This window comes from Gekko japonicus, unplaced genomic scaffold, assembly GCF_001447785.1.
Source record: "Gekko japonicus isolate JY-2015 unplaced genomic scaffold, Gekko_japonicus_V1.1 scaffold2357, whole genome shotgun sequence".
NCBI classification, from domain to species: domain Eukaryota; kingdom Metazoa; phylum Chordata; class Lepidosauria; order Squamata; family Gekkonidae; genus Gekko; species Gekko japonicus.
In genome coordinates this window covers 68,200-77,117 of record NW_015164729.1, presented here as the reverse complement: position 1 = coordinate 77,117, position 8,918 = coordinate 68,200, and positions in this window count along the sequence as shown.

Below are 8,918 nucleotides of genomic sequence, written 5' to 3'. Positions count from 1 at the left end.
AACAAAGCTGTTTAATGGGATCCTAAATTCCTTGCTCATATTGTATCAGTTATTGTGGGTGTGTATTACTCAATTTGTGTGCTGTTAAACCCAGGGCTTTTTTTTTAAGGTGTCAGAACTCTCAAGAGGAAATGGAAGTTTTCAATCCATATACTGAAAACTCACAAAGTTTTAAACATTTTTAAAATAATTTTGTCAAAGAGGTTCCTGCACTCTGTTCTGGTGCATTCCCCCAGAAAAAAAAGCCTTGGTTAAACATAAGGAAATCTCATAGACAATCCCTCCCCTTCCCAAGTCTAATGTCAGGCATATTCAAAGTATGTTCATTTAGAAACCTCACTAAATTCAATACCAAGTAAGCGTATTTAGGCTGGCACTCATTATCTCAAAATTGTTTCTGTTATCCTTTGTAATATGTTCTGATGAAGTATTTCACAAGGATGTTTCCATCACTTACCTGTAAACATTTCTTCAGTGCCCACTCTCTTTCTCTTCTGAAAAAATAAATATCCTTTGGGAGGGGAACAGAGCTATGAAAGACAATAAAAATTTGTTTTAGACAAGTGTTAAATTAGCAATAAATTATGCAAGTAGTGCATCTAGAACTGAACATATTATTCATTTGAAAAGCTCCATTGTTTATGACTTTCTAACAAACTGTTCAACTCAGGGTCAGTGTACGTGGTCACGTGGCTTATAAATTTAGTTTTTGCCCAATGATACCATAAACCATTCATATATTATCATAAATGGAAGCTTCAAAGCTCCTCAAGATGGCTTAAGTGATGACATGTAAAATTCCAGGTTATCCTTGTGATAAATAAGCCAAACAACTACAAGGAGCCATCAGAGCAGGAATAAGTGTCCATCAGAAGCAGGGACATTGTATGGGTCACCTGAAATTCTGCTCACTCAACTGAAACATGATTTCAACTTTTTATTCAAATGGTTGTTTTAGTTAAAGCTTATACAAAACATTTAGAACCTTTTTTGAATCCCTGTCATATGAGTCTCATTCAGTGTTCAGATTAACTGATAATTACAGGGAGAATTTGGTGCCAACTGTGGTTTTAACACCTTGATCTTCAACAAGTAGCCCAATTCACCCCACTAATTTATATCACCAAAACCATTCTTTGGAGAAAGGAGAGAGCTCGATACCAGAGACTAGAGGAAAGACAGAGCAGGAGAAGGGAAGAGGTAGATAGAACTGGATGGGATAGGTAAAAATAAAAATAAGATTTTTTAATTTAAAAAATTAAAGTGGTTTCCATGATGCTGTTGGAGTTAAAAGTGACTCAGTCTGGAAAGACCAAAGGCTACTTTTCTCATACAATGAGGATGAACTTGCCCAGTTCTCTCACCATAACCCCCAGCCCCCTAGAAGTGTCTCACAACCACTGACATCAGCTTTGGGGAGGGGTTCACAGGGTGCAGCTGGGAGAATGAGAAGGTGGGGACAGATCTGCCTTAGCCAGTTGGGAAACTGGCAGTATTGACCTCAATGTCTGGTAGAACTGCACATGCATACACACTCTATACAGGTAAATCAACCTGTGTGGAATATTGATCAAATATCTAACAATGCAGAACTTGTTCTCACAGTTAATTGTAATAAACACTAAGGTCATTTACAGGAGTGGGATGCACTGGAACAGAGAAATTAACTTACACTACAGCCTTTTGCTCCCTTGATGAATATGATCATTTTTACCTATAAGCCTTGTGTGGTGTTCCCTGTAGAACCCCATTCTCCTCTATTTCTGTCTTCAGTTCAGCCAGTTGTACTGCTAACTCCTTTTCTACCTGCTGGACCCTTTCAGTTGAAGAGATCTTGTAAATTTCATCCATTTTGCCTTGCATCATAAAATGGAAATGCAGAGTAAGCTCAACTGTAAGTATAGATGTATAATCACATTTTTGTTAATGTACATATAAACATGAGTAATGGTGTGGGCTCCTGTGCGTGAGAAAATCAGAAATTGGTCATCATTTATGCTGGATATTCTTTTGGAATGAGAACTAAAAATCTACATTTCCTTAGTTATTACTATGTCACCTGAATAACTATTCAAAGGTACTGTTTCAAGTTTCTGTACAATTGTATTTATGAAAAGGACTTCAACTTGCATTGACCATCAATTAATTAATCATAATAATGAAGCAACATTTGGGGGCCCACAAGAAATTGTAGGAAAGAGAACAATATTAAATCCTGCTCTGTCCCTCAGAATCACTCCCTTTAGGGTGCTTTAAGGTCTCTGTAACTTGAGCAGGTGAATCCCCCTCCCCACTTTTTTCCTCAGCTGACATTAAGCTGTTCCCAACATTCTGTTCCTTCTGGAGTAATTTCAGTCCTCAAGAGGTTGTTTTTTGAAGGACAAAAGTATTTTGCACACAGGGATAGGCATGTGACTATATGCAGGGCTTTCTTTGTAGAAAAAGTCCAGCAGGAACTCATTAGCATAATAGGCCACACCCAAGAGCAGAAACTCATTAGCATATTAGGCCACACCTCTGACAGCACAGCTCATTAGCATATTAGGCCACACCCCCATGTTACCAGAAGTGTGGTCATCCAGCCACACGCACCTTTTGCTTCTTATTCTGTTTACCTTGTTTGTTGTCAAAACCCAGAGCTTTTTTTGTAGCAGGAACTTCTTTGCATGTTAGGCCACACACCCCTAATGTAGCCAATCCTAATGAGTTTCTGCTGTTGGGTGTGGCCTATTATGCTAATGAGTTCCTGCTGGGCGTGGCCAACTCAGGAGCCAGCAGGAACTCTGTTCCGGTGCGTTCCTGCCCAAAAATAGCCCTGACTATATGGATGACTACCCAGGTAAGCAGAAAAATAAGGCAATTTAACCAAAAGGTCAGTCCTTTCTAAGAATAGTCAGAAACTCTATGGTAAAACAACAGCATTTCCAGTGATTCCTAGAGACGGAGTATCATCACTTCTGGGTTTTCCCTGAAAGTGATGTCACAGCATTGCTGATAGCCACACCCATGTACCTGCCCCCGCAGTCTCCCACTATTTGCCAGGCCATGCTAGTTGCCTGGCAACCCTAGGGAGTAGTCTCATTCAGTTGAGAGAGATTTTGGGAATTGGTGGGAAAGCCAGCTTTGTGAATTAATATGTCCCCTTCCCTTATAAAGGGGATAATTCAAACTATGAATCCTTTTAGGGAAGCAAACCATTCATTTTCATTTTATTATTCATATAAACTTGTAAAATATATGTTAATCTGCTTTAGGGATAATATGCAATACACATTTTAGAACAAAAACACTGAAAAGGAGTTTTAAAATGTGTGGGGTTCAGGGGCCTCCATGTCCCTATCCTCAGCAGCTCCCTTAGCCATCATACCCTTTTCTGTCCTGCTTGGGCTTGCAAAGCCTCAAAATTGGAAAGTGAAGGGGGTTTGCAGCAAATGGTTCCAGCTCATCCTCCTCTTCCCCGGATTTCTCTTGTGGAGAAAGAACCCAGTCACCTTCTCGCTGACATGCATCTAAGCCCCTAATGAGGCTAGTGCAGCAGGCAGCAGATTCTCAGTCTATTTCCCTGAAGTCTTGAGATCTTAGAGGATTTTTTGGGCTACATCTGCAGCCTCTTTCCCCCTTTCCGTTGCCCTGAAACTACCAGCAGCTGTTGGCAGTGACTGAAGTGGATCCCTACTGCATTAGTGCTGTTACAGCATTCCTCTTCCTTGCTGCTCTTATCCTGGCTGGCAAGTTGGCAGCTGGTGGGTGTGGGTGAGTTGGGGCCTTAAAGTACTTGTGTGGCAAGCATTTCTTCTTGCTGCTGCTGCTGCCCTGGTGGGCTTCCCTATTGCTGGTACTGTGTGGCATCCCATGAATCCAGAGTAAGTCTGGGGGCTCTGGCAATGGGGGGGAGCCCTCTGGTAATGGGGGGGGGGAGCCCACTCCCAGACAAAACTACTAAAGTAACAAATAATTCAATGGAACTCATCAAACTGATAACTACAAAACACAAGCATCATGGGTGCACATTCCTATTGCTGAGAAATCATCCACTGCTCTATTAATTCAGTTACTGCCTTGATGTCTTCATTTTGAATGGTGTTAGGATTTAGTGGTAAGAGGAAAGTTTTTGTGATAAATCAGGAAGGTTTCCAGATCACCCTGTAGTATAAACAGCTACGTGTTAAGTGTGTGAATTCTGGCCTGTGTTTGTAAATACTTAGTGTTGGGGGGGGGGAATTCAAAACAAAATAGGAACCCACTGTCATTTGATTGTGGCATGAACATTCATGTACTTGAACCCTGTGGTGTTTTTCACAGGGGACAGGCATGTGTGGTTTCCCTGCTATGGCTACAGCTGTTAATACAGCATAGTTGCAACAGGTTTGCCACATGTCAGGTTCCCCCATAGTTTCCCTACCCTGGTCCCTCAGAAGGTGTCATTCTCCTCCCCACAAGAGGTTTTTCATTTATTTCCAAAATCAGTAATTGAATATCTCTCCTTATATATAATTGAGTAAGAACATTCTATATGAACATTCTAAATTTGGCCCCTTTAGTGTATGGACGCTTGAAAGTCAGAAGACGCTGGCTGGGTTGACTGGCTGCTTTGTGCAGTCCCGCCCAGCGTTTCAAGGTCTTTTGCATATGGAAGCTGATTGGACTTCACTGCATTCCACACCTCAAACTCACCCCCCTCCCCGCAAGGCAGTTGGAATGTCAGTTGCATATGGAACCTTCAAGGTCTTTTGCATATGGAAGCTGATTGGACTTCACTCCATTCCACACCTCATACTCCCCCCCCCGCAAGGTAGTTGGAATGTCTGGTGGTGTGTAGGTCCCAGGATCATGTTTTAAAAGCTGCCTGGGGGATTATGGACCATTCACACACTTTCAACCTTAACATACCTCATAGGGGGAGAGGAAAATGATGACAGCTGCTTTCCCTAGGCAGAGGCTGGGGGGGGGAAGTAAACTTGAAGACAGACAGGCAGATAAAGGTTAGGCTGATGGTTGCCTGGAAAGGACATAGGGTTGCCAACTCCAGGTTGGAAACTTCCAGGATAGTTTAGGAATGAAGCCTGCTGAGGGTGGGGTCTGAGGAGGAGGAGGAGGAAGAGAAAGAGGAGGACCTCAGACAGATACAATGCCATACTCCCCACCCTCCAAACAAGCTGTTGCCAGTCTCCAGGTGACAGCTGGAGAGCTCTTAAAGCTCTGGTGCTAATTCAAAGTGCTGCAATTTGTCGACAGAGTAGTGTTTTGGCAAATCTTTAGGAATTGTTTGGTGCATTTACGATGAGGCACCCACCCAGAGCCTCTGGCATTTTCTCACTCTGCTGGCATCAAAACCAATTTAAGGCAAAATAAGAGGCTACTGAGAGGGGAGGAGATAAAGTTGCCAGCTTTAGGTATGGAAAATCCTGGAGATTTGAGGAGTGGAGGCCGGAGAGGGGGACATCAGACAGGTTACAGTGCCATAGACTCCACCCTCCAACCCAGCTATTTGCTCCTGGGGAACTATTGTTGCCAATCTTGGCCCAGCACCCATCAAACCATTCTCTTCAACCCCCTGCTGTGCAGCTGACTTTCCCCTAGGGTTGCCAATCTCCAGGTGGGACCTGGAGATCTCCCACTGCTACAATTGATCTCCAGATGACAGAGATCAGTTTCCCCTGGAGAAAATGGCTGCTTTGGAGGGTAGACCCTATGACATTATACCTGCTGAGTCCTTCCGCCCCCCCCCCTGCTGCCCTCTACAGAATCCACCCCCCACAACTCCAGGTATTTCCCTCCTTATAGCTGGCAACCCTACTTTCCCCTCAGTGCCTGTTGGTAGGCAACTAAGTTTGGTCCAGTCACCTACTTTGGCCTTTGGGAGAAAATATATTGTGGTCAATCCTGATAGGGTTGCCAACTCCCGATGGGAAATTCCTGGAGATTTGAGGGATGGAGTCTGAAGAGGGTGAGGTTTGAGGAGGGGTGGGACCTCAGACAGGTACAATACCATAGACTCCACCCTCCAAACCACTCAGTCCCTCATGGGGAACCATTCTTGCCAATCTCCAGGCGAGGGCTGGAGACCACTCAAAATTACAATTGCTCTGCAGAAGGGAGGGCGGAAATCAGCTGAAGTCAAAGGGGCAGATAATGGTAGGTTGATGGTTAGCTGCGAAGGAGATGGGGTTGCCAACTCCAGGCTGGCAAATTCCTGGGGATTTGAGGGGTGGAGCCTGGAGAGGGTGGGGTTTGCGGAGGGGTGGGACATCAGACAGGTAGAATGCCATAGACTACACCCTCCAAACCAGCCATTTTGTCCTGGGTAACAATTGCTGCCAATCTCCAGGTGAGGGCTACAGATCACTCAAAATTACAACTGCTGTTCAGGGAGCAGAGATCAGTTCCTCTGGAGAAAACAGTGGACTCTGTCATTATACCCTGCTGAGGTCACCACAGCAAAATGACACTGTTTGCCCAAAGCCAGACCACTCCCCCAGAGCCTCCTTCTAGATCCCGTTGTATTTATTTCCACAACGGGCTTTACTGCTAGTTGTTATATATTGCTATAACAATATGTGTATTAGGTTCTCTGCATTCCCAGTTTTCATTTTTTAAAGAAGTCTCTGACCCCCTTTGGTACAGAGGTATCCTTTTCTTCTTAAATCTCTGAAAAAAAGGGGATATATCTATTTTTTAAAATTAAAGCTGTTAATTCAGAGCACTTTACACACAGATTATTATAGCAATTTTCCATTGCCAATTTTAAAAAACCCAAAGCCCCCCAGTGGCAGGGATAGGAAATGGCTGCTGTGTGGGTAGGACTAGGAAAATCCAGACTTGCCCACTCCACTCACATGACAGTTATCCAGGCTTTGCTGCAATCTTTCCTAAAAATTCACAGCCAAGAAGGTTTGAGAGGGATTGAAGAAAAGCCAGGCAAATGTGCTACAATGCTATGGGGAAGCAGGAGAAAACTCCTCTTCAGCATCAAAACAGGGACAAGTAACCTGTGTGGAAATGCCTTTGTCAGATATACCAAGTCTTGTCTTCAGAAAACAGTTTTGTAAACCTTGGTACCAAAAAGTCATGAAATGCAAGGCATAACAGTAGATCTAGTATTAAACTGGTATGTGTTTAGAGGGAATGTCATGTAATAGACATGAGCTGGGGGAGGCCAGAGTTCACAACCCCACCCTGTCATGAAGCTCACTGGGGGATCTTGACCCAGCTGCTCTTTCAAGCTAATTCACCCCACAGGTATTCAGGTTAGATGTAACAGTGCATCCTTTCAGGAGTCCCACTGCAGATCTCACTATTTGTAAGAACTGAAGTTTCACAATGAGCACACACACACACCAAATCCACATTTGAAAATCAAGATTTTGAATATGTGGGGAAAAAAGAGTCAGAAATCCAGGTTTGTCTCTTGTACAAACCCAAGTATACATAGCCCTATTTTTAAATACATTTCCAAAAGATTACAGTGCATAAGGTTAATAGAGTAAAAGATAAAGCTTCTACTGGGCAATTATTAAAACTGTCTTATTCATAAAGTATTAAATCACAGCATTGTGGGTTACTCTTATTTTTATTGAATTGTATTGCATCCCCCTTATGGATCACTGCCTTGTTGTGGCGAGGGGGCTTGTGTGGTTCGATGAGGCTGTGGGCTATGCCGTGGAGGGCCACCTAAGTCGGACAGGCCACAGCAGAGAACTCAGACCAAGCGTGATCCCCTGGAGAAGGAAATGGCAACCCACTCCAGTATTTTTGCCAAGAAAACCCGATGGATAGTATCAAAAGGCTAAAAGATATGACGCCGGAAGATGAGCCCCTCAGGTCGGAAGGTGTCCAATATGCTACTGGGGAAGAGCAGAGGGCAAGTACAAGTAACCCCAGAAAGAGTGAAGCAGCTGGACCAAAGCCGAAAGGACAGTCAGCTGAGGATGTGTCTGATGGTGAAAGGAAAGTCCGATGCTGCAAAGAACAATACTACATAGGAACCTGGAGTGTAAGATCTATGAATCAAGGTAAGCTTGACGTGGTCAAAAATAAGATGGCAAGACTGAACATCGACATCTTGGTAATCAGTGAACTAAAGTGGACAGGAATGGGCGAATTTAACTCAGAAGACCATTATATCTACTACGGTGGCCAAGAATCCCGTAGGAAAAATGGTGTGGCCTTTATAGTGAGAAAGGCAGTAATGGGATACAATCTCAAAAATGACAGAATGATCTTGGTCCAAATCCAAGGCAAACCATTCAACATCACAGTAATCCAAGTCTATGCCCGAACCACTGATGCAGAAGAGGCTGAAGTGGACCAGTTCTATGAAGACCTACAACACCTCATAGAACTAACACCAAAAAAAGATGTTGCCATCATCATAGGGGACTAGAATGCTAAAGTAGGAAATCAAAAGGTAACTGGAATAACAGACAAGTTTAGCCTTGAAGAACAAAATGAAGCAGGGCAAAGGTTAACAGAGTTTTGCCAAGAGAACACGCTAGTCATAGTGAACACCCTTTTCCAACAACCTAAGAGGCGACTCTACACATGGACATCACCTGATGGGCAACAACGAAATCAGATTGACTATATAATTTGCAGTCAAAGATGGAGAAGCTCTATCCAAAAACAAGACCTAGAGCTGACTGTGGCTCGGATCATGAGCTACTCATTGCAAAATTCAGACTTAAACTGAAGAAAATTGGGAAAACCACTAGGCCATTCAGGTTTGACCTAGATCGCATCCCTGATGAATATACAGTAGAGGTCAAGAATAGATTCAAGGGTCTAGAACTATGGACGGAGGTTCGTGACATTGTACAGGAGGCAGCAATCACCACCATCCCAACGAAAAAGAAATGCAAGAAAGCAAAGTGGCTGTCTGATGAGGCTTTACAAATAGCAGAGGAAAGAAGGAAAGCGAA